Source organism: Fistularia commersonii, chromosome 25 (genome assembly GCF_037954325.1).
Source record: "Fistularia commersonii isolate RoL2024-O1a breed Wild chromosome 25, RoL_Fcom_v1.0, whole genome shotgun sequence".
Taxonomy (NCBI): domain Eukaryota; kingdom Metazoa; phylum Chordata; class Actinopteri; order Syngnathiformes; family Fistulariidae; genus Fistularia; species Fistularia commersonii.
This window is the reverse complement of record NC_141308.1, coordinates 2,928,644-2,956,257: the sequence shown is the minus strand read 5'-3', so window position 1 is coordinate 2,956,257 and position 27,614 is coordinate 2,928,644. Positions and strand designations below refer to the sequence as shown.

At 38.0% G+C, this 27,614-nt stretch overlaps 1 protein-coding gene across 5 annotated transcripts in view; it reads left to right on the top strand.

Annotated features, from left to right (window-relative positions):
- tnr (tenascin R (restrictin, janusin)) overlaps window positions 1-27,614 on the top strand; it is a 156,221-nt gene that overhangs the window by 64,002 nt on the left and 64,605 nt on the right. The gene's annotated exons all lie outside the window — the stretch shown is intronic.

The window sequence follows — 27,614 nt, the reverse complement described above, 5'->3', positions numbered from 1 at the left end:
AAACTCCTACTCCATTTGGAGAGTATGATTTATACAGGTTGGCAAAACACAGAGATAGAGATGGAAAGGATGTACATCAGGTCCGGGTGATTAAGAACAGAGAGGGAAATTTATTGACAGATGCTAGAAGAGTGATGGGAAGATGGAAGGAGTACTTTGAAGAGCTGCTGAATGAGGAAAATGAAAGAGAGAAGAGGATAGAAGAGGGTAGAAGAGGTGACTATTGTAGACCACAAAGTAGCAGAGTTAGTAAATTGCATGGTTAAGGGGGGAAAAATCAAGTGATGGATCCCATATCCTTATGGGACACGAGTTGCTTGAGGTCACAGTTAACATGAGGTCAACTACACTCCAACACTCAACACTCAAATACAGGGTCAGTGAAGAATGGGAACTTGTTAGCGGTGGTTTTGAAGGATATGTAGCTCAGAGTGAGAAATCGAAAAAGGAATTCAAAAAAATGACTACTTAGAGTCTTCCCTTAACTGACCCACTTCTCTTGTCGGTACATACTTTACGCAAGGTAGATGAACATCCCCACCAATCACTTCTATGGCCACATATAAACAGATGAACACATTGATTACAAATGATCATGACATACCATAAAATCTGTATCAATCTATTAAACTGGCTGTTGTATACATACTGTATATTCCTTCTGTTAAAGTACTTTGGTTAGCAGGTCTCTTAAATGGACAAGAGCTGTGATTGAGGTTCAGAATTGTATGCTTCTAATGGTATTTTTCATGTAATATGCTGCTGCGCCATATTAAAAATGCCATTATATTGAAGAAAAATTTCAAAAGAACTATTAGAACATATTGGAAAAATGTATCAGTCCCATTGACACTTAACATTTGTATTTATATTTTATGTAATCGTTTTTTGGTTCAGAAGGAAACAGTGTTTCTGATAAAGAGCTCCCTTTTTACCCAGCTTTTCTAAAGCATTACATTCAAGTCAGTGTTAACTCAATATCAAATTGGAATTGTTCATTCACATCACCTGAAACTTTATCATTCATTTGCAGTCCTATTTCTTGCTGATTGAAGTATCTTGCTACGACATTCAGTATTCACCCTATTCAGTCCAGTAAGCTTCCACTAAATAACAATAGAACAATTGAGCTCTTTAGCTTTCAGCTGTTTCATCGTAGCAACCAAATAACTGCTGGCAATGGAAAGATTTTAATTTGTTCGCTTAACAGTTGAATATGTGATTCTGAATTGATATAGAGGATACTCAACAGCAGTAATGATTTCAACAGCTCACATAATGAAGAAAAGGGTTTTTTTACTTCTGTTCAGTACTTAGGAATAATTGTTATAGCTATTTTGAAGTTAATATGCAATTAGGCACTAGCCTCTCCTTGCACTTTAATCTTTAAGTTGATGCAATATAAATAATGATAATTGTGCCAATAAACCTCAGCAGGGCTTTAAAAACAGCCAAAGGTGGCAATTGCAGTTTAACCATGTACCTTCATATTATTGCTTAATATATGAAAGATAAGTATAAAGCAGCACTACACAGAGGGAAGACGAGCAATTGCACAGTGGGAGACTCCTACAAAGTAAAGTACGGTTACTTATTTCAGAGTGCGAAAAAAGTGGCCTAATATTTGTCAACTAAGGTCAAAAGCTATACATAATCAAATCACGTCACCCTTTAGGGATTGTTTTATTTTCGCTTTTCTCAGTTATACTTATTCATTTAGTTAGTTGTTCTATTCAGCACTATATACACACACACACACACACACACACACACACACACACATATATATATATATATATATATAAATATATAAAAGAAATGTTCCTACTCCGTCAGGGAAACTTTAGCTATATTGAAAAAAAAAAACCTAATCAAACCCCTGAATGGTTATTAATTCGGAATCACAGTTATTTCCATGATTCCCTTGGAATTGAACCATGTCAGAAGTTTACTGAAGAGTTTAATTGTTCTCTATGTGGTTTGGGTTTGATAGTTACACCTCATGACTGACATAAAAACCTGAGTCCATGAAAAAGTAATCAGTTGCTTAACCGCTCTCAACATCTAATCAAACTTCATAACTTTCATAATTTCATAATTCATAAGTTTTACTTAAAGGATGCTTTAATTCATTTCATATGGCAAGGGAACTGTTTGTAACAATGTAAAAGACGATCTGTAATTCAAAGCAGGCAAAACATGAAACAAAGAAAAAGTAATAGCCCCCCCTTAAAATACATATCTATATAACAAATGAGACAAGATAGTAACAGTGATGTGTGTAATATTTTAACCTCACATAAAGGTCTTTAAATTTGACAGAAGTCATGTAAATACTGTCACAAACACCACCTAGTATAATGTTATTGTCAGCCACTACTGATATCATCATTTGTGATCTAAGAAAAACAGCTCAGATGAATCACCAAATCAAACTCTAAATATTTCTTACTGTTTGAAAGAGATAAGCTGTGCATTTTTACATAGGTTACACTGCAAGAAGAATCTGAATAAACAAAGTTAAGCCTAATAATCTTATGTGACTTTGGGACTGCTTAAAATCCTTGGGGTCTTGATCATTTTTCTCCCTGCTGTGACAGCTTATACTACAGGTGATATAGCAACAATTTAAATACTGGTAATCCTTCAGCATTGTTCTTGAAATGCCCCACATTATGCCAATCACAACGTCACACATGCATTATCATTTTGTCCTATCATCAATGGCCCTTATATCAAATTTGTTGTCATGCTTGTAGCTTGACATACATCTCAGGGTTTGTTTTCACCTAATTTAATGACACCAAGAATCATTATCTATTTTTTTTCCCATGGTTTAACATGCTACTTGTAGTCAGTTGCAGTTTAGTGTAGTCTTGACAAGTCTGGCCTATCTCACCATAATAATTTGTTCATACTATGTTGATCAATCAAAACAGAATTTTGGATTTGAAGGCATATTCATCTTCCTCCCATCCCTCTCCATTTTACAGTGAGAACAATGTAATCAGGTGCCTTTGAATTTTTTTCTTTTTTTCGTCAGAATGTCTCCTGTCTATTGTAACATTATTGTTTTCCATCTAGATACTAGTTACTTGGTAACAAGGCAGACAGGACTGAGCCATATTTCATAGAACATGCAAGCTCTCTTTGCTAGAGTTCAAGTGAACCCTAAGGGATAGACATTGAGCTAATGTGGAACCCCTTTCCAATCTTGTTCCACTGGTTCCAAGTCTGTCTCAGCTGCAAGCATGGATCTCTATTCCAAGAGCAAATCAAATCAATATTGATAAAAACAAACCACTTGTATAATTTTTCACTATTTTTTGGTTCGTGAGGTCACAAAAAGTCTCATGTTCACTTTATTTTGTGTACATATTTAATACAGAAATATCAATATTTGTTGTAGCTAAGGAAGAAGCAGCTGGGGAGGTAGCTAAGGAAAGACTGTTTGGTTGTTGATCAGCTATGTAGCATGGAACTGGGTGTTTCCAGGACACTTGATTTCACTGTCACGCTTTCTTGAGGTGTCTGGTGCCTAACTCGATGAAATACCGATAAAGGAAATACCCACTTGAATAACCCAATGGTATGTAAGTGTTGTCTGTTTGGTCTGGTGTTAACCTGCTGGTACCTTGCTTGTTGTTTGCTGTAGAGCTTCTATGCAGCCAGAAATGGGCTTCTAGATGTGTTTCACCTAGGATCTTGGCACAAGAGACAGTAACACCTTGTCCTGTGTATTAATGAATCCAAGGACTAGTATTAAACTTTACATTGCTTTACATTTTTCAAATAAATCTCCAGCCACCCATCCTGAAGCTGCAGCCAACTGACTTTTTCTGTATTCTAAAGTCTCCTTGCTGTATTGGGCATTAGCCCTTTTAACCCCTAACTTTAGCAGCCGTACTTAAGTCTAGGTTACAGTATTGATTTGGGCAACAGGCATTTCATTGGTCCGAGTTGAGCTGATGGTATTGCAATCCTGCAGTGCATGGAAAACTGCCCCCGGTATAAATGACTTTCCATTACTTGTGACCTCATCCAGAAATTGTGTTCCCCACTGATAGGATAATTCACTGCTTTGCAGATCCACCAGGGCCTTTGGTCTCCGTTTGTTGCAAGACAATGGATGAATGTGCTGTAAACTCATACTCTAAAAATTCTTTCTTAAAATACAATAATACATGAATATACGAATATATGAATATATGAATATATGAATGTGTGGATGATGGATATGATAGGGAGCTGATCTGTGTGACCCGAGCAGTATCCATCCATGGAACTTCAAAGATGATTAAATAATGGAATGAATAAATACATGCTAATTTCATGTTTTTCATTTTGTCACGTCTTTTGGAATTCTGTACTATTCTTTTATGGATTATGCCACTTTACTGGTGTGCAGTCAGCATACATACCGATAATTGACCAAACAAAGTTTTTTAGTGTGTTTTACCTCTGAAGGACAAAAAATCTGCCAAATTGGAAGTATATGATTTTAGCTTTTTGTTGGTATGTAATGACAATTACAATAATAATAATGATAATGATAATGACAATAACAATAACAATAACAATAACAATAATAATAATAATGATAATAACAATAATAATAATAATGATAATGATAATAATAATAATAATAATGATAATAATAATAATAATAATAATAATAATAATAATAATAATAATAATAATAATAATAACGAAATTACACTTATTATTTACATTGATGATTATGGGCATTTTCCATCTTTCATTTTAGTACATACTGGATTTCAGTTATACTTCAGTTTTTCCAGTATACATAATTGTTAAATTACTGAAGTCATTGAAATTCTACACACATATTTAAGACAAGCATTCCGCAAATGTTGCAAGCAATTGAATCATATTGCACGGCGGTCTGGGAGTAGTTCAATGAACAGTAGAGAGAATGTCATTTAAGATCGTCGTGATATAACTATTCTCTATGGGCACAATTACACACCAACACTGGTGGTCTATTGTCACTTATGATACATGTAAATTCTCTGCCTCTTGTCATTAGCACTAATTTTACTTAGTGCTAGTAACATTTGTTGAATTGGGGTAAATTACATGAATTAAATACAAATTTAATCTTAAATCATAATCTATCTAAAAAGCCTGTTTTTGGAATCCCACCACTGCAAAGTGCACTGTGGGTCCCACATGCATTAAAAACACTACAGTTAAAACAAAGATCTGAATTCACTTGAAATGGAGGCACAAAGATATTTGAAGGATGACTCAAAGCTTGTCAAAACATCATAAGCAAAGAAAATATTCACAGACGCATTTCATTTACACATAACACGTTGATCTGACATAAGTTCTGGTTATGCCATGATGATGATGATGATGGTTGAAACCATTTTTAATACACTTCCTTCTGGTAACATAAAAGAAGAAAATGTCCCTAGATATGTTTTAACTAGTATACTTTTTGTTTTTTCTTTTTTTCTATTTTTTTTTATAATATATATTTGAGGCTAACAAGTGGATTTTTTTTTCAATATTGACTTGGTTTTAGTGTGTTTTTTGTTTCCTCCAAATACAACAACAGAGCCAATCGTCTCTTTAATGCTCAATTCATACTCTTAGCAAAAACACCACCTGTATTGCTGACATACCTGCCTCTATGGCAGTCCGCTATAGGATCTTACTAATGTGTCCATCCCTAAAATTATTTGCAGCATCCCCAAAATAGAACTGGTTGATTCGGCCATGGCTTGAATTGAGTTAAATCCATTCCTCCCTGCAATTTGGACCATCCACTTTATATACGCAAAATAGAACCAAAGGACTTATGAATGGAAACATTTAGTAATTTTTGAAGGGACTTTTTTTTGCCATTACACTTATTTTTCAATCATCATCCGAGGTTTTTCTTCTTTTTTAGATAGAGTTATTCAGGCTGAAAGCAGTAATTTATTAATCTGAACCAATTACTACCTTTTATTGGTTTGAGTGGAATTGACTGCGGTGATCTGGACCATATATATATATATATATAATGTGTATTTGCAAGTGTATTTGCAGTCCCTATGTCCTCTATTGTAAGTCGCTTTGGATAAAAGCGTCTGCCAAATGCAATGTAATGTAATGTAATGTAATGTAATAATGCCATACATGACCTTTTGCTATTCTGTATTCTACAGTAACTTTTCTTGTCAACACACATAGTTGCGATGATGATGTGTAATCGAAATGCCATGGGATGTCCTCATGTTCTTGAAACAGTGCGCAAAGGTTTAGAACACTAAGTCTTTTCCAATTTTTTTGTTACAAAGTCAACAGCTACTGTGTGTTAGGGTTAGGGTTAGGATGTGCTCTCTTGAAACGCAGAATATATGCATGAGAAGTGAAAGGCAAAGGAGTGAGATTACATATAGACAACAATGTTAGATTATACATTTATGCAGGGACGGAGCCATGTAGCCAAAGAACAAGGATGGGTGTAAAATTCTGACATTCACCCTGCAGAGATTCATATGAGACATCTGTTGACTGTCTCCAGTCTGCTGTGGCGTTGGACTTGCTTCTATACATAAACTACTCAACTGAGACTGACACGGATATCTTCTTCATTGTGTGCTAGTCTTTCTGTTTCCTGGGTGCATGTTTCTTTTTCTTTTTTGTCAAATTAGTGATGCAGCTAATGGCTGTATTTTCTAATTGTTGGAGTCCCTTGTGCACTTAGACTTACAAAATGCAAAAAGTTCTAATATCAATTGTATTTCCCATGTATATACATATAGATGGATGGATAGATTAGTGTAGGAAATAAGATTGTGTGCATGCTCATGTACGTGTGTGTGTGTGTGTGTGTGTGTGTGTGTGTGTGTGTGTGTTTGACAAATAAATCCACTTAACTAAAATACGCCAAGTGACCCCTTGGGATACGAATCCAGAAACATTCCTATAATTCAATACTGTTATTACCATTTCTTATATAGGGCTTCAGTAGTTTGCTTGTTAAACATGTGGATTTGTATTTAAACAGCTACTGTTTTGAGGAATGAGAACTTTCCCTGGAATCACTGAATCATGCAAAATTGATTCACTGGTTTTGCTTGAATAATTGAAGTGATAGAAAGAAAACTATATCAAGGCACCCAAATTCACTCTGAAAGCGATTTCTTAACTGACAAGCCATGGATCTGATAAGAAATCCATTTTGATCGACTGCCTAAACTGACGTTTGCACTGTGTTTGGGCGTAACAACCATTTGACTCCTTGAGTTAAACTTAGAATTACATGGACATGTTCTGTGTGCTACTTCCGTTCTGTTTCTTGTGAGTATTTCTTTTTCTTTTTTGGTCAAATTAAGGAATATATTGGAGGCAGTGGACCAATGGCTCATCAACTAACTATCACTGCTAAATCACAAGTGACAAAATAAACATTTAATGATTTGTAAATCTCAAAATAGAAATGTAATCATTTGAAGTTCTTGCCAATCAATGTTTGATTTACATGTTTTTAAAAGTACTTCATGTAAGTCTTGTATTATTTATTTTGGCTTTTTTTTTTACTTCCAAGTCATTCTTTGCAATACCCTAAACCTCCCCTTTCATTTAAACCACTAATAAAACATTTTGTGTATGATAATTTTGATATTCCTTTCTCACAAAAGATTACTATTAGACCTCCACTAGAGCAATGACTGTAATTCTTATTCTTATCCCTTTACTATTCATTATTTGTGAAAGACATATTTTGTCACCACCAAATTCTTTAAACACAGAGACACTCACACAAAGTGTGTGTGTGTTTGTGTGAGAGTGATCGAGACAGAGCAAGAGAGAGAGAGAGAGAAAGAGATTTGGTGTGTGGGTTCATCCTTGTATATATGTATATGTGTGTGTGTGTGTGTGTGTGTGTGTGTGTGTGTGTGTGTGATATTATATCTGCCACCTCTGGCAGAACTTCAACCATGTCCCGAGGGAGGCAAGGGAGATTGAATGGGCCATATTGTGTGTTTCCATTGTCGAAGAGGCAGATTGGAGCTGCGTCCATAAGGCGGTCGGCGCCCAACAGGGTGGAAACCCTCGAACCCACTGGTGGACCCCAGTGGTGAGCGATATCATCAAACTGAAGAAGGAGTCTTATCAGGTCTTTTTGGCCTGTGGGGCTCCAGAGGCAGCTGACAGGTACCGACAAGCCAAGTGACATATGGCTTCGGTGGTCGCTGAGGCAAAAATCTCAGGTGTGGAAGGAGTTCAGGGAAACCATGGAGAACAACTTCCAGTGGGCTTTAAGGAGATTCTGGTCCACCATCCGGCAGCTCAGGAGGGGAAAGCACTGCTCTGTCTACACTGTACGGTGGAAGTGGGACGCTGCTGACCTCAACTCAAGACTTTGTTTATGGATGGTAGGAATACTTCTGAGACCTCCCCAATCCTGTCAAAACAGCTTCCAAAGAGGAAATAAAGCAGAGGGGACTCTGGAGCGGACACACCTACTTGCGGGGCTGAAGTTGCTGAGGCAGTCTAAAAGCTCTTCAGAAGCTGGGCCCCAGGAGTGGATGAGGTCTGCCCTGGGTTCCTCAAGGGTCTTGATGTTGTAGGACTTTCCTGGCTGACTCGCCTCTGCTGCATTGCATGGATGTTGGGGACAGTGCCGCTGGACTGGCAGACCGGGCTGGTGCTCCCCCTTTTTTAAAGAAGGGGATCGGAGGGTGTGCTCCAAGTATAGGGGGATCACGCTCCTCAACCTCACTGGTAAGGTCTAGTCATCAATGTTTGAGAAGAGGGTTGGCCAGGTTGTTGAACCTCTGATCCAGGAGGAGCAGTTTGATTTTTGTCTTGTTTGGGGAACAGTGGACCACCTCTATACCCTCACCAGGGTCCTCATGGGTCATGGGAGTTTGCCTAACCAGTCTACATTTGTTTTGTGGATCTGGAGAAGGCATTTAACTGTATCCCGCAGGGAATCCTTTGTGGGGTGCTCCGGGAATATGCGGTACTGAACCCCGTTATATGGGCTGTTCGGTCCCTGTATGACCGGAGTTTGAGCTTGGTCTGCATTGCTGGTTGTAAGTTGGAGTGGTTTCCGGTGAGAGCTGGACTCCACCAAGGCTGTCCTTTGTGAACAGTTTCTGTTCACAAATAACTTTTATGGACAGAATTTCCTGCTGCATGATCTCCAGCTCTGATCTCCAGAATGTGAAGCGGCAGAGGTGGATGAGGATGGGCACCTCCAAATCTGAGACCATGGTGCACAACCAGAAACAGGTGGAGTGCCCACTCTGGGTCGGAGAAGAGGTCCTCCCCCAAGTGGAGGAGTTCAAGTATCTCAGGGTCTTGTTCACAAGAGAGAGAAGGAGTGGGAAATCAACAGGCGGATCGGTGCAGGGTCTGCAATGATGCCAACTCTGTCGTGGTGAAGAGGGAGCTGAGGGAGAAGAGGGAGTTTGGCCGACCAGGAGGATGTCAGAGTAAAGTCACTGCTCCTCTGAATAGAGAGGAGTCAGATGAGGTGGCTTGGGCATCTGGTCAGCATACCTCCTGGACGCCTCCCGGGGAGTGTATTCTGGCATGTCCATCTGGGATGAAGCCACAAGGAAGACCCAGGACATGTTGGACAAACTACATCTCTAGGCTGGCCTTGGACACTTCTCTCTCCTTCTCTTTGGCACTGATAGTGGTTAAAATGTATATACATATAAGATATGTATGTTTGTTTTGTGTGTGTGTGTGTGTGTTTGTGTTGGTATGTGCGAGAGAGTTTCAAATACTAAACAAACCTTAAGCAGACATTTGCTAGGCTTGTGATGTTACATCCCCAACAGCTTGCCTGGTGGTCTGATGCTGGCTGTTTTTCATTAGTAAAACATATAAAAGACAAGTAGACACTGGTAATGCAATTTAGGATTTATGGATCAAATAGAGCATTCAGAAGCTGTAGCACCTCGAGTGAAAATGAATTCGTTTTCAGAAAGCATCCATGTGCCATCATGAATGCGATCATGGCTATACATGCATAATCCGCCATGGCGCAGGAGGTACACCGATCGTTTTTGGAACCGAATATTCCTGGTTCGATTCCTAATGTGTCAAAGTATTGTTAAGCAAGAAGCTGAACCAGTAACAGATGCCGTTGGACAGTAGCTCATGGTTCATCCATGATGGGTTAATTGCATTGAATGAACTCCCCACAAGGGATTAATAAAGGGCAAGTTAATTTTAATCATGAATGTATTCAGCACTGTTTCAAGGCAAGACAAATACATGAATTATTTTCCTAGTTTTGATCAACTGAGATTAATGCATATTTGGTGCAACAATGCATCTATATACATAGCATAGAAAAAAGATATTGGCCTTTGATCAACTAATTTTCATCCAAAATAATATATGTATATTTTGATATAGACACATCTATATATCACAGATTTTATTTGCTCCCAAATGTTAGCTATCCTGTATGACAATGCTATTTTCATATTCCTCACCACAGGATGAATTAATAGAGATTAATAGAGAAAATTAATAAAAAAAGTTCCAGTATCTTTTTGAGATTATGCTACTTAAACTTTTTAGCACATTGTCCCCTTAATCACCCCACCACTGCAACATTTTCAAATAAGGTTTTATTGTACCTGTAAAGAAATTATGTTTGCAGAAAAATAAATGTATATATAAAAGGGATGAGGTTAAAAGGAATGTTAAAAATGATTTAATTCATGTCATGCATATTCCTCAGATTAAGTCTTCACCTCTATTGACGCTTAGCTCTGGTAGAGCAGTTCCAGCCGAGTACACACCTGTCACCTGCACTGAGTCAAAACAAAAAAAAAATGGAAAGACTGTGATTGTAGCAATCAACTCTCCCACTCAAACTGATGCCGTCGTCTGTATTATAGAACAGCTGTTCCACTTCCTAGCCAGCACACTGCGTTTCATTAAATCATTATGCATTTCCCAGAGGTTTGCTTTTCAACATGGCGGTGCACTACTTCTGATTGAATGTGTTGAAATTCAGCTGCAAGGTTTAGTCTACCTTAAGTTTTAAAATTCAGACTGAAAATCTGAAAGTTTCAATTCGCTAAGGCATAATACAACAGCAGCAGAAGTCTTGCAAGTACAAATAAGTTTTAATTCCATAGCTTGCTCTGTGGAGATAATGCAAGTCTCACTTTCAGCCGCACTTCCTCATGAATGAGCTCATTGCATCGGCGTCTCTAACTTTGTTGGCTTCATTATTTTTACTGGCACCCTCTCAATTGAATTCATATTTGAAAGACATCAATTTAATTTAAACTGTTTAGTAATTGTCTTTAGCAAGATTAAAAATGGGAAAGAGCAAGAGAGAAAGAGAGACAGAGAGAGTAAGAGGGATTTGTCTTTGCACCTTTGCACATTGTTAGGTGTTTCTCAAATGGAACTCGGTTTCTGTTTAACCTGAAAAGAATTAAGGACCTAATTTTCCATCACAAGTTGCCTTCTAATTTGATGCTCCCTTGATAATGAATGAAGCTCTAACGGCACTCCTACGTTAGCAGTGTTCGGTATCACTGAGTTTCTTGTGTGCTTGAGGTCAGTTTGGGACATTGGGCACACTCAGTCTTCTATGATTTCAAATTTCCCCTTGGCTCCTCAGTCCTCTCCAAAATACAAGATAGAATAAATGTCTTCGGATACCATTTGATGATTTTTTTTTCTAGAACTGTACACCAGTTTTATTTTCTCAGGGGAAAAATGCTTTACAACCCATTTCTCATTGGTATAAAAGGGGCAAAGGCAGGTTTTGGTGTGGCAGATGATGAATGGTTAGTGTGTGTAAATCCATCTGCGAACATCAACACAAATGGTAATGGGATTGCGCAAACCGAGAGACCTGACCTACCTATGCTTATTGTGTGGGAAAGCAGTGTGCCTGTGTTTATATGTGCATGTGTGAATGGATGCATGCATGCTTGTGTATGCCAACTCCAAAAATAGATGCATATTGACAATCCACATGCTCAGTGACCATAAACTGCAGATTGAAGAAAATGGTTTCAATAACTGAAAGCCTAGACAGAAATGAATCTATAAACATTATAATTACCTTAAGCAGAGACCAATGTCCATCCACTCAGCAACAGCGGGAGCTACTTCTTAGCTGATGAGAATTTGTTAAGCAGGGATGGGAAATGATTTTGGAATGAATGATTAATCTACTTTATGAAACATGAAAACAAATGACTGCCGAAAAGCGAACCATATGTTGGGTGCTAATGTTAATTCACTGAACTTCATCTTGAAAGCGCCTCTGCGCGCTGCATGTGACTCGCGCCCGCCGTGAAATTATGTATTCTGCTCGAATAACTATTTTGCCAAGTATCCCTGGCTGTCTGTCTCGCACAATACAGACAATGGATTCTTCTCGAAATATTCTGTCGTGGCAACTGGCCTTGAATATCTTCACTTGAAGGGGCTTCTTCAGTTCTAATGACTTGTAGGGAGTTTCCCAAATTAAGCACCGGTGGTTTTGGGTGGTCTGGGTTATGGTGTATTTTTATGTGAATAGAAGAGGGCTTATTATGCTAATTGGGGTGTCGTTCATTGGGGACAAAGGAGCAACTTTTTTGGGATTACTTGGATTGGAATGTTAAAGGGGGCGGCACAGTGGTGCAGCGGTTAGCGCTTTTCCTCCACACATGGATGGCTGTGGGAGGAAGGAAACATGCAGCAGGTAAATTGGAAAGAAAGTGAGAAAATTCCCCTGAATGAGTGAGTGAATGTTGTCTGTCTTTGTATGAGGCCCTGCGATTGACTGGTAACCAGTCCAGTACCTCTCGCCCCGTGACAGCTGGAATTGGCCCTGACCCTGAGTGCAGGATAAGTGGCAGATGATTGATGGATGGAGTGTCAAAGGTAAAGTCAGACAAAGGAGCGAAACCTGTTAGATCACATGGACTGAAGGAAGGAGGTTAACAGGGGCCGGTTCTGGTGGCGAATCCTTCCAGGTTGTCTGATCCGTGTGTGCTTATCCGTCTTGGTTTTGATCCCAGAACGGTATTATACGTTTGTAAAAGGTTGTGATGGTTTTTCTGTTTTGACAAAGATGGCTTCTTTGACTAGACGATTTCTACAAGAATGTCAAACAAACCCTGTCTGTCTGCATATAACACTGCCTTATGACCAGCTACAAGCTAAGACTTGTGACGTATCATACTCCTTTTCTCCAATACACCAATACGGTCACTTATGTTGGTCAGCAGCCACCCATTGAATTTTATTGATTTTAGGGAACACAAATGACATTATTCATTGTTCTGAACATCATATGTCAGAGGTTCAACTTGGAAATGTTTAAAAATCTAGCATCAATGTTAACTCAACTTGAGTGCGAAATAATTGCTTTGGTGATTATAGGTCAATAATGTGTGTGTGTGTAGGAGGGGTTGTGTGTTTGTGCACGCTAACAAGGGCTTTCAGCTGAGTTTATAACATTAAATTTTCTCTTTATCTTGTAGATTTTGCATCTTTTCGTGGTATTTCAACGAAAGTATGAATATATACACTTGGGGAAATCAGACCCAGCAATTTTGTTGTTTCATGTAGCAATTGTATTGTTGACCCAGTGAATGCCATCCATGGAGTAGTGCTACTGAACCTGCAATGTGTGATACAGAGACAGCTCTCTCTAGGTCTCCAGCAACAAATTACATATTCTACACCATTAGGTTTACAGAATATTATTTATGGCTTTTACAGATCACCATTTTCTATTAAAACAGTGTCATTGAAGGATGTATTCAACCATCTGGCAGACATATGTGTGTGTATTTCAAGTTTGTCAACAGCGTTTCAAACTCATTATACTGTGTCCTCTCAAAAAGCGCCAAACTGATTTATTCAACCCTTTATCTGTTTCATCAGATTTGGATAAAAATAAGATTCAGTCACCATCTGCATCGGATTGAAATGTGATTGTCGATGGGTGGATCATGTACTAGTAATTTAATAACATATGCTGCATTTTTTCATATTCACTGGATTCCTATTTTATTCAAAAAGCCCATCCTAGTCCAAGGCCATCCATCCAACCATAGACAAGAGTAAAAAAGAAGAGAAACATTTTTTTGCTAAATGCTAACCAAACAAAAAAGATGTCATTATTTTTAACTTTAAAAATTTAATTTAATTTCTTTTTACATTCCGGGCCTAAAAACAACAGTGAGTTTAGTAAAATCATAATGTACAAAATATTTACAATATCTGATAAATTACATTTAATAAATGTAGGAGAAGAATCCTGTTGTATACACTTTGTGTGTCACCTGTTAACTGCTGTGTCACATAACATGCTCCTCACTTCAGAAATAAAAATTTGTGGTAACAGAAACAAAATAGAAAGTTAAAAATCAGCCATTTAATCCACTGTAGATAACATTGGAGTTAAAATATGTGCAAAGTGTAACTCATAGGTGAAAACTCTGGGTCCAAGTAGATTGAAGCAGCCAAGGGTGTCATCAAAACCTCAACCGTCTCCAAAGAGAGCCTAAATCCTCTATCATGCGCTAACTCTCAAAGCTGTGTGGATTTGAAACACACACACACACAGAAACACACAGACGGGCAACATTCACTGCCTCATTCGGAGAAATTTTCCCAACTTTTTCCAATTAACCTGCTGCATGTTTTTGGAATGTGGGAGGAAACTGGAGGTCCCAGAGGAAACCCATGCATACAACATGCAAATCCCACGCAGACAAGGGGACCCTCCCCTTTAGAAATGCAGAAACGCAGAAATCTCCCTCCTATGTAGTAGTATTATTTTCACGGCAGCCTGTTTAACATGTATTTACATACTTACACTGTAATTAATTACTTAAATTTGAGTCTTATTTATTTTTGTAAATAATAGTCCTATCATTGTATATACTAGCATTTACACTTTCAGAAAAAGGATGTACTTCATTTTATCCAGTTTTCCTGTGTTTACCATACTGTGGAATTTAAATATCTCTTTACTTTGGTTGAACTAAGAAATTTTTAATTTATTTAGTCTCCTTCGCTGGAAGAAAGTGCCACACTCTAAAGAATTTTAAATGTCTCTGATCTACAGTGTATCATCTGAGCAAAGACTGTCATTTTATCTCTCAGAGGGTGAGAAAGAGCAAAGAGGTATTGGTTTTATGATTGGGTGAAACTGCCGCAGGAGGTGTGGGGGCAACAAAGGCACTCACCAGCAGATCAGGCGAGAAAAGGCAAATGAGTGCCTCCTCCCTTTTTCTCCAGCTAGATTGAAAAATCTTGGTATCTTTCTATTCTTCCTCAGCAGGGGGAAAGATACAAATATATTCTTTTGTTCACTGGTGTGTGCTCTTGTCTGTGCTTTGGTTTGTGTGTATTATATAGGGAAATGTGTGCAATGAGTTTCCCTACGCTTCCCAGGAGGAGGGAGACTTTTGTTGCGTGACCATTGACTTACATATAAAATTCCTATGTAACTAACAATTCTCATAGTATCTTGATGACTAAGTGAGCCTATGTACACAGTTCTGAGTTAAATGCGCAATGGGATATTCCTAATGATTCATTTGATTAGGCAATAGTATACTGATCAATGTTATAAATCAGGGGTTGTTGAAGGTATTACAGAATTTGTGTGACTGCCCTTAAGTGCAAATTCAATTTCACACCGCATGTTCTCCCTGTGTCTGAGTGGGTTTCCTCTGTGTTCTCCAGTTTCCTCCCCAAAAAATTGGGAAAAGTGCTGCAAATGAGTGAGTGAGAGAATGGTTGTTTGTCTATATACGAGGCGGGTGTACCCAGCTTCTTACCTGATGACAGCTGGGATAGCTTCCAGCATCCCCTGCGACCCTGAGTGCAGGATAAGCAGCAGAAGATGGATGGATGGATGGATGGATGGATGGATGGATGGATGGATGGATGGATGGAAGTAGCAACAGATGTGAGGAAGAAAGGTTTTGTACTGAGGCTTTAAAAAGCATCCGCACAGTTCCCTGTAGCTATTTTTTAATGTTCAATTTAATTCTGTAATGGTTCTTAATGACTACTTTATGTGCATGGGCTGATTGCAAATCTATCAACCTGAAGTACATTTAATCAGGCAATTAGTTGTCATCCTTGGCTAATTTCCACATATAAATTCAATCATATATCTCGCTGGTAGAAATAAAAAAAACGGACGTCGCTTCACTCCTGTCTCAACTCAAACACAAGCATACACACACACACACACACACACACACACACACACACACGTGCACGCACATGTGCACGCACATACTGTCCAATCTCAGTCAGAGGAAGTGAACTGTTTACATAAGCAATTAAGGTTATTGCAAAGAATCTAGTAATTATGGAAAAGCATTCGAATCTTTTCATGCTATTTAAAAAAATGTGTATCAATTCTGTTTAGTATCCATTAGTGTCCTGCATGTCAGACAAAAGTTCATCTTACCATGTATTCATCCTTTTGTAATTATACATAGAATTTTTTTCAAGACCAATAAAAGGGTTCAATACATCAAAGTATAAAAAAAACAATGTTCAGATTGAGAAAAAAATAATCTATGCTATAGCTTACACAAGCGCAGTCATACATATTGTAATTAATATCAAAGCTACTTTGAGCCATAATTATCCATTTTAGTTCATATTCAGCTTACATGACCATTTCTTTAAAAATAATAAGAAATCTATTGTTAGAGACATTGCTTATTTTAAGTGCAAAGCATTGCATTGCATCAATTAAACAAGGGTAACTTAAGTCTTTAAATAATGTTCCAGTGTAGCCCTAACAACATTTGTATAAAAACTAAAATTAATTCACTGGACTACCATACTGTTACAATTTTGTTTTAGCTTGAATAGCTTTCAGACAACACTCTGACAATTTTTCTTTATTTTTTTTTTATTCATTAATTGTTTTAAATGATGAAAATGATGACACTTTGATTTGTCAAAAGAAATGTACCGGAATAGCTATCATAAGTACCTTGATAGCTGCCAACTGCCCGTTTTTTTTTTGTTAACTGTATGAATTGCATGCACATAAAACGGTGGATTAAAATAGCCATAGCTGAAATTCCTTTCGATGATTAATGACAAGTGTAAAAAAAAATGCATAGATTCAAAATGTTTAAAGTGTGTATACGCATCCTATCTTCAAAGCCTCGTTGAATTTCTGACAGTGTTAGCAAACCGTTCTGAAAACAATGATTTGGCACATAATATCAATTACCATTCAGGAATATACATACAGAAACTTCAAAATTCATGAATGCCATAATAATCTCCAGGTTTTAAATTCAGTGGCAGAATGTGTAGTTCACATGTTTTTGTCCCTGGTACCCTGGTTTCCTCACAGTTTGCAAATATGCCAAGGTTGATGAGGAGATGAGGAGATTAAATGGCTGTATATTTCTATATATTGCTCTACTGCCTATGTGACCCTTTTCTCAGGAAAATGGTACAGATAAGGAGTGTATTTCTACATACACAAACTCACATACACATCTTCATCTTCAATGAATTGTGTCAATGTGATATTTGTAATTGTATTGTATGTAAGAGAGGGGAATATAATTGCTATTTTCAACACAGAGGGGGTTAAAGATTCTCCTTCATGTGAGACAACTGACTGCAACCCAAAAATTGGAAGAGAACAGAATCAGGTGAACTAAAAGGCTAGGTCTGGTCACTTCTACTCAGATGTAACAGAAATCATCATCCATCCTCCAGAGAAAGACTCTGCATATAAATGAAGAACATTCAAGGAAAAAATACTTGGTGAAAAAACATAGCTTGTAAAAGTGAGTAATACTTTTATTGTATATATGTCAGATACAAACAGTCTATCAGTCTATGTGCGAAACAGCAGGATGTGGCTCTGTCATGCTCGAGCGGAAAGAGCTAGTGATGCAGGAAAAAATAAAAAGAACAAAAATGAAAGAAAAAATACAAACCAAATTCTTCTATGCAATTGTTTTTCTATTGGTTCAATTGGTTATACAGTGTGTTGCAGTGAAGATAAATACAGATGATGCATCACGCTATTCACTGTTGTCGTGTGAACAAGAGGAAGCAGGTGCCAAAAATGGAAAATTCAACAGCTGGTTCCAAGATCCTGAAAATGTGTTCATTCATTTTTTTGTTTGTTTGAACTGAGTTGCAAATGTCACCACAAATCATCCGTGAAGTCACACAACTCCACCTGCACAGAACCTGCCTTTTTCCGTCAAGAAATTTCAATATTCTTGAATTTTGCTTTCCTGTAAGCAACCATAAGTCTGTGCTCATGAGTCTAATGTGAATGCTTGTCAAAGATGTTGTTAATGGTTTGCAGAAAAAGGGATTTTGGAGTTTTTAGGGTGAATCAAGTGACAAAGAAGAAGAGGTGGGCAAAAGCCAAGCAGAGGACATTGTGGTGGAATCTGAAAAGAGAGGAGTGTTGTGTGGTTTTAAGGAGATAGGTGTTAGGATAGGCTCTGGGAGTTGAGGGAGATCTTCCAGATGATTGGACAACTACAGCTAATGTGATTAGGGAGTCAAATAGGACGGTACGTGGTATGTCGTCTGGAAGGAAAGTACATGTTGAGACTTGGTGGCGGAATGATGAAGTGCGGGAGCATATACAGAGAAAGAAGTTGACAAAAAAGAAGTAGGACACTGAAGGCGCTTAATGAGCAGACAGGAGTACAGGGAGATGCAGTGCAAGATGGAGGTAGAGGTAGCAAAGGCCAAACAAATCATGTATGATGACTTGTTTGACAGGTTGGAAAGTTAGGCGGTAGAGAGTGATTTATACAGGTTGGCAAAAAAGAAAGATTGAGATGGCAAGGACTTGCATTGGTTTCAGTAATTGGGGAGAGGGAAAGGTATTGACGGGTGCCAGATGAGTGATGGGAAGATGAAAAGAGTCATTTGAAGACTTGATGAATGAGAAAAATGAACAACGGATGATTATTGTGAATCACAAAGTAGCAGAGATCAGTAAGGGGGAAGTGAGGAGGGCAATGAAGTGGAGAAAGAGTGGAAAGTCAGTTAGTCCTCAAGATATACCTGTGGGGGTACGGAAGAGTCTTGCAGAGGCATTAGTTGAGTTTCTGGTCATATTATTCAACACTATGTTAGGTAGTGTCAAGATGCTCAAAGAATGTGAAGATGTGGATGGTGCCCATTTTTTTAGAGCGAGGATGATGTGGAGAATTGCGGTAACAATGGATAAATGAAGTTGATGATTCATACAATAAAGATATGGGAAAGAGTAGTGCAAACTATGGTTTCATGCCCAAAAATAGTACTACAGATGCAGAATTTGCTTTTGGAATGCTGGTAGACCTAGAAAAAGCATATGATAGGCTACAAGTGAGGGACTCAGGTGTTGTGTGAGGGTGTCCGGAGTGGCAGAGAAGTATGTTAGACTATTGCAGGACACGTATGTGAAACGACAGACAGTGGTGAGGTGTAGTGTAGGTGCGAGAGAGAAGTTCAAGGTGGAGGTGGGACTACATCAGGAATCAGCTCTGAGCCCTGTCTTGTTTGCAGTGGTGATGGACAGGCTGACAGATAAGGTTTGACAGGAACCTCCATGGACCATGATGTATGCAGATGAAATTGTGATTTGTTGTGAGAGCAGGGAACAGCTGGAGGAAAGTCTAGAGAGGCAAACGAATGAGACGAACGAAGGTTAGCTGCAGCAAGGCAGAATACTCGTGTGAATGTGAAAATAGTGAGGCTACAGGGTGTGGAGATAAAGACGGTGGAAGATTTTAAGTACTTAGGGTCCACAGTCCAGAGCAATGGAGAGTGTGGAAAAAGGCGAAGAAATGCATTGAAGCAGGTCGGAATGGGTGGGGAAAAGTGCCAGGGGTAATGTGTGATAACACAGTATCAGCCAAAATGAAAGGAAAGGTATTACAAGACAGCGGTGAGACCAGCGATGCTGTATGGTTTAGAATCAGTGGGATTGAGGAAAAGAAGGAAAGTATAGCTGGAGGTGGCAGAGATGAAGAGGTTGAGATGGAGATGCTGAAGTTCTCTTTGGGAGGTGAGGTATAATGAATACATTGGTAGGAGAATACTGAGGTTGGAACTGCTAGGCAGGAGGCCTGAGGAAGACCAAAGATAAGTTTTACTGATGTAGTGAAAAAGATGGAGGGGGTTGATTCCCTGTGGTCATTCCCAAAGGGAAAAAGGAATAAGAGAAGAAGAATATATTATGAGGGGTCTTGGATTTCTCTGGCAACAAAACATGTGTAGTCCAATGTGCATGAACAGGAACCCTGAGCACTGTGTGGTCATTGCACCGCTCATTTTGCAAATGGCTTTTGGATAATGTCACCAAAAGCACTCCCACAAATTTCAGCTTTCTTAGACTATCCCCTGTGAATTCCACTGTTTCAAGAAATTTGAGTACTTCATTTAAGCCGTGATAGTATATATATGGACACTTATGTTAGCCTACTCTCACCCTGATCTGCACCTGAGATCAAACAAGATGAATAAGTACTAAAGCAAATGCTTTTACTGATAGTTGATAAATTGTCAATATTCTTATGCAAGCATTTAAAGTAAATCTAGGTCACACGATTTTAATCTTCACTTACCAAGGAAGTGAAGAAACTCCACAAAGACATGCTGTTCTGTTCTGTTCAAAGGTTTCAGGTAGTAAAAACATGATGCCTAATGTAGAATATGTCTTATATCAAAATGGTTTCTTCTGTTGCCTGTAAGTTTAACTCTGAGTTTATGTGAATTGGACTGATTTATTTTCAAATTAAGTCATTTCTGACAGCCTACTATAAGCAAACTTGCTTTGCGTATAAAGTTTTTTTCTATTTGTGATAGTAGCTTCTGTTCTCATGTTGGTCAGATCAGATTTTCATCGGATGGTACATTTATTTGTATATATCAAATTACTTTAAAAAATATTTAAAAGTAATTTTTTTTCTCAGCTTTTTTTATGAAATAAGGTCGATTGAGGCTGTTCATAGTGCTGGACAGCTCCGGTGTGAGAATAGTATGGCATCCATCTTTTAAAGACTAACCCGACGGACTTGTTTTTTCCATAAAGTAACCTTTTGAAATTCGATTGGTATTATTCTAAATATAGACAATGGTAAGAGGTAATTTATTTTAAACTATTTAAGTCATTGATAAGTTGGTTTTAATTTCATCTTTTTAAGATTGGACTTTTGCTAAGGCTTCATCTAATTTCATTGTAAGACAACAAAAACATGGAACATCAAACCCAATCCATACCGATGCCACATAAAAACCCAACCCAAAAAAACCCAAATAATGATACTATATGACTTTAAAACAATCACATTGTGGTTCTCTGCCACTGAGATGTTTATTTAGTTATTGAACACAACCCTCCCTGAGTCCTGATTTTGATTTATTCTCTTGATTTATTCTCTTCCTGTGGCATCAATGAACAGACCGCAGAAACAGAAGAACACTTCAATCCTTTCGATCCTTGGTAGTTGCTTTATCATCTCCGCACAGCTTATGGTGCTGAATTATTGCTGCGTTTTGTGTGTCACTTCAGCCTACCTTTGAATGATAGAAGACAAAGAACAAACGATAGCCCAGGTGGCTAACTTTTTTTTTTTTTCCCTGACCTATTTATATAAAATGTGCAGGGGACTAGGTTGTCATTTCTGCCCCACAAGAAAAAGGAGTCTTTGAATGTGGACGATGAAAGGAAAGAAATAGCATGTGTGCAAAGATGAGAGAGGGAACAGAAGACAATAGTGGGCAGAATGTTTCATGCAATGACAGATAGGAATGTTTGAAGGTTTTTGTCCGTTTTTGTTTCAGGTCATGGATGTACAAAAAGAGAGTTTGCAAGGGAAAGAATTGGAAAGACATGAAGGGACATTGAGTGCATGTCAAACCAAAGTGAGGACTCAAAATTTAGATATTTTTTAATGCAAAGTACCATCTTGAGGAAAGGCAAATTGCTCATTGTAAGCATTATGTTTTGAAAGAAGTACCATTATCTCGACTCAATGGGTTGATTTTCTTATTTTATGCCTACAATATAAAAATGTTTTGGTTTTTATTTATTTTTTTAATTTCAAAATGACTACTGGGCAGTGCTGAAAGAAAAAGGGAGCTTGCTAAAAGCTATCTATTGTGTCATGGCAGAATAGAAGAGCAGCGGCTATTCAGCTGCAGAAAAAGCCTTTTCCTTTGCTTCTGGCTCACTCAAAAAGGAGTTGTGCATTTCCATTCACCCTTACACTGTGGTCTCGCTCATTTTTTTTTTCAATTCTGCTTGTATGTTCCCTCATGTGGTTTGTCGTACTGTCACTTTGCTGGTTGTGGTGACAACCCTGTGTTTAGGCCACTTTTGAATTGCTGGTTATAACTTATTAAGAAGTTATGTCCTTCAACTAAAAAAAACAAGATTTGAATTAAAAATGGGAAATTATGTGGCCACATGCACTGCTTTATGTTCACATGGGGGATTTCTAATATTATTTTTAAAGCAGTCTCAGATTAATGGATTTGTGGTTCTGTCAACTTAAGATTCTTGAGCCAAGAAAGAGGTACCTCAGTTACTAAAATTAATCGTGGACATCTGAGTTAACATCTTAGTTACAAACAATTCATTTAGAACTGATTTCACACTTATTCGCCGTATGTGAAACAATTACGTTTCGGTTCTTCGCTAAAGCATTCACATTGTGCATAATAGCATGGAGGAGGCAGTAAATGGTGGCCTGAGGCTGTATTATTTGTTGTAGAATGGAATCTATTTTATGGTCCCATCTTAGCATTGAAGCAGCCCAGAGACAGAGGGAAGGAGTTGTGCAGCTCATAGGTTGCAGAAGTAGTCAGTGAGCACAGCCCATTGGTCCTGAAAGACAAGGCTACTTTGCCAGAGTGATGATAATAATGGTACAATGATTGTAATGCTGCCACAGTCCATTTTACCTGCCAGAAAGAAAAAGAGCGCTAAAGAGAGAGGCAGGTTGATGGGCAGAGAGTGGGATCACCTTAACAAGAAAGCCTGGTATTGGTTTGGTGTTAAGGTGGTTTCACATCAACCTTTGCAAATAGAGGTTATGGCTTTACTTATTTAGGTTGAGCAAGGATAGGATCACTGGGAGTTTGTCAGAAAAAAAGCATAGATAAAGGAATGAACAAAGAAATGAGGGGACTCCATATCTCCATTTCTGGTGTTTACTTTCAACGCAAGAATTGACACTACAAAGAAATAACAGATTCACGGTGCAGGATCAAGAATGATTACAGAATTTGAAAAAATGAAAACCCAGCCAGAGATTTGGGAAGATGGTGAGGAATAAAAATTGCACGCAAAGACAGAAGGCGTGACAGACCACCTTGGATTAAAGGTGATTTTTTTAAAGGGGTTAGTAAAATCAAGGAGTGTGACTAACATAGAAAAAATATTCAAAACTCCTCTCTCCTAGTGCCATGTATGGCACTACATTGTGATGCTGGCGAGCAGTAAGACAACAGATGGACATTTTCTGACACCAGTTCAGGACAGAGACAAATACCTGTTTTGAATTTTGCTGCATCTGTTATACTTACTGCATGTCTCTGTGTCTAAGCTGTTTCACAGGCAGCAGAAATTACCATTGAAGCTGGATTACAGACAACAGTAACTTCATTAATGTTTTTTTCTCAACTTAAATCGAAATGTGACAGTGAATCACTCCCAAGGCTGACTTATCTTTTCTCAGTGAGCCCCAGAGGTCCTTAAAAAGGAAAAAAAAAATAGATAAAGGCCGCATACACTGATTGAGACATATGTCTCTGGGATATAAAACAAGCACTTACTTGTGAGGCAACTGGCGAAAAAAGCCTGGTAGCTACAGAAGTAAAGGAAGATAGAAAGAGTGCAGGTTAATAAAGCTTTCCACTATATAACCTTTCCATATTAGATCCAGGATATTAATCTCCTATGGATCTCTGTCTCCTAAAACATGCAGATACATGCAGTAATTCAAAGACAGCCTGCCACTGTGAGTAGTGTGTGGGGGAAAAGGGGCTTTTGGAGACTGCTTCTCATTTCATGTTGCAAGATGCTGTGTAAACAATGAGAGGGTTGATTGCAATCTGGTCTTTCTTTTAATCTCATGCATCTATATACCTTTCTTGTAATCTGTCATGGTCTGACTCAGTCATTAAATATCTGTGCTCATTTCATTTACACTGCCAGTGCAGCAGGTTTGAAGTCTCCTTGTTGTAAGTAGGGATTGTTAAATTGTCGTTTTTAGAGGAAGATCATCGAAACAGAAGCACGATGGTTTGTTGTGACTGTAGCAATCTACTGGGATTCAGAGAAAAGATCGAGTACAAAATTCCACAATCATGACAACTGTCATCCGTGTAGATGGAGCTGTAATGGTTGTAAGGAAAAGGTAACACTTGAATCAGGAGTAAATACTTTTGCTGTTGTGTGTTTCTTCCTATGAATTACTCATGTCAAACATTGGTTTTCCACTACAGTATGAGTGTTCTACAATACAAAATTGTAAATTTTTATTTATTCACATTAAAACCATTTATTTAGAATGAACCCAATGAAAGTGACTGGAGGCATTTTTTTTAAATGGTGAAGTTATACTCCTCAACTTAAAAAAGAAAGATAGAAAAAAACTAGCTCTATAGGGAAAGTCATTTGCTTAGTGTGCTTAACCTTAAGTCAAATGGTTAACAAATTACTCTCTCTACGCTTTTTTCTGCTGACTAATACAAAAAAATTAGAGGCTCACCTCAAAGAGTAATTCGATTTTATGAAAATACAAATTCTACACAGAGGATCGTCCATATTTCGTAACTTATTCTTTTAAGTTTGATCTTCTTACCATATTATCTTATTTATTTACACTACAGCTTGCATTTCTTATATCTGAATATTTATTAATATATTAATATTTCATATTTTTCTTTTATGATAATTGCAATGCCCCAGTAGGTTTTATGATAAATGGAAGAAGAATTTTCATTTCAGTCTCACAGGGGATGAACCCATCCAATTTCTCTCAAGAAAATCACCAGGTAATACATGAAGTGAGCAGCAGTGGTGCAGAGCATTTTCATGAAATAGAAATTATTTTGTCTACAGGCTCTGAGATGTGAGATAAGACCGCAGGCATTCACACTCGTATCCATGCATACACACGTACACACACACACACACACACACACACACATAATTTGGCATGCAGCTCAATTACCTCACAGCATTTGAACATACCTCAAAATATGGACAGTTCATGCTGACACTCCTAATTATCTTAAAGGTGGGTGATCTTTTATTAAAATTGCAGGTTATAAACACTTGACACATCACAAATTCTTTACTTGTCTGGGCATAAATATGTATCTGATTTTTATGTGTGAGTATATGTGTGTTTTAGGTTTGCAGAGATATGTTACATCAAATTGAATGTCTATTTTTTTCTGTGAAGTCAGTGAAGTATGTTCATTTACTTCGATGGAGTTCATCTGTCCTTGACTGAGCCTCTATGAATTATTATACATTTATTCATTAGTTTATTTATTCCCAGTTTTTATAAAAGCTTGGGAGCGTCGACGTGTATTCAAACCCTGATGGCTGGGAACCTCCACAGATATACAGAAAGGGGGTTGTGAGTTTAAACACATCTCCAGCTTTTATCACTGACGGTGTAAAACTACATAGGGGGCTGTGATATGTTGCTCTATTGAGGGTAATTAAATCCAACACTCTGTCTCAGAGCACCACTTGTGAATGCAAAGTATGCTTGCATACAAGAGACCTTTATCTAATTTTTCCGTGGTGTAATTAAATGGCTGTGTAACATGATTATTTCTATTTTTAAACATAGTTTTGATTACCGTTCTAAATAGGTTTAGAAAACTGCTATGTAATTCAGGATTGCCACATTCATATACAACATAAATTTGCCTGGTATCAATGGACTTCACCTTAAACCTCAGAAACTGTCACCTTTTCTTTCTTCTTCAGTTTTTTCTTCCGACAGAATACTGTTTAATATGCTGTATTCTGGTGCTTTTGATAGGCCTAAAACAATAAGCCATCTTCAGTCTTATTCTCATTACATTACATTGCATTCGACAGACGCTTTTTTCCAAAGCGACTTACAATAGAGGACATAGGGACATGTATTGGATACATACATTTATTCATGTTTCTATTCACAAATATCAATATGACTCCTTAAGAATGCTTGCTTAAATATGCTATTGTTAAAAGGGGATAACCCATTTTACATAGAGAAAGATGAAATTCCTCTCAATGGTATTTACCATGACTGTGTTGTGTAATGCAGACACCCCAGCGCTTTACTCAAGCAAGCTAAAGGCAAACTTCTTTTGTTAATAGCTTTGAATAAGATGGTTCCAGCTGGCTTTGTACATCCCGCACTTTCATCATCTACATGCTCCTCGTGTGTTTGGTGAGCTCACGAGTTAAACGACTCGTGTCGTGTCAGACAGAAGCTGCATGCTTGAGGGAAGGTTTCAAAGAATATTTTCCATCTATTCAGTACAAGGATGAAGGTGGATGTCAATTCCAGCAAGAGTAGAGTCATTTTTAAAAGCATCAGCAGCATTACGTGAAGCAAGACATGCTCTATGTTATAACAATTCACTGGCTTTACCCTGTGGGTTTTTTATGGTACGCAGTATTAGTCTACGTTCTTTATATGAGTCTTCCACATATTTACACCCAAAAAGACTGTTTGATTTTTTCTCGAAATGAAGCACTGGATGGGAAGACGAGATCTTCGGAAATGAAAGTTTCTCTGTCTGATATGGCCGATATATGGATGTGGAGTTTATCGCTTCAATCTGGATGCATTTCAATTTTTTTTTCAAGACCAGTTGGAGACATGGTTTGCATGTATGTTGAGAGTCTCTGTTTCTCATTTATGTGCAAATTCGCTGCTGTTTCAACATTTTCACATCACCGGGCAAAAACATCCCGAGCCAGTTAGGTATGATAAGAAGACTTCCATCTGGCTCACAGAAAAGTGCCATTTGGGAAAATTGGTCGCATCACCAACAATAATGACTGAGCGCACATTCACTGTGTTGCTGACACATTTTCTTTTCTTTTTCTTGCCCGTTTTCAAACTTTTGACTTTGCACAAACCTAACATAGCTGATCGTGCCAAAATGTGAAATCGCCAGATTCAAATGAATTTCAGCTATATGCTGTCTTGCATATGATATATGACTGTCTGCTTAAAGGAGTCACATCAGTATTTCTTCCGTGTGGTTTTTATTTCGCCGCGTCCCTGTTCCCACTTCTCCACGGAGAAGGAATTACAGCAGCATTGCTCAAACCATATCTCAGCAGAAATCAATCTATCAGCCACCCCCCTGAGCAATATTTCTGTTTTTTCTCCCATGTGGAAAGATCAAATATTTGGTAATGCACTGAGAAAAACATGTAATGGTTCCCAGCTTGTTTCTAAATCCCCAGAAGAGTATTTCATCCTTCTAGATAAAATACATTTAAATGTGATCAAAGGTATTCATTCACCATTTGCAGAAGATGCGTTCATACACGATAAACAGCATTACGGACACTTTTTTACGCAAACAGTGCACCATCACGAGCTTTA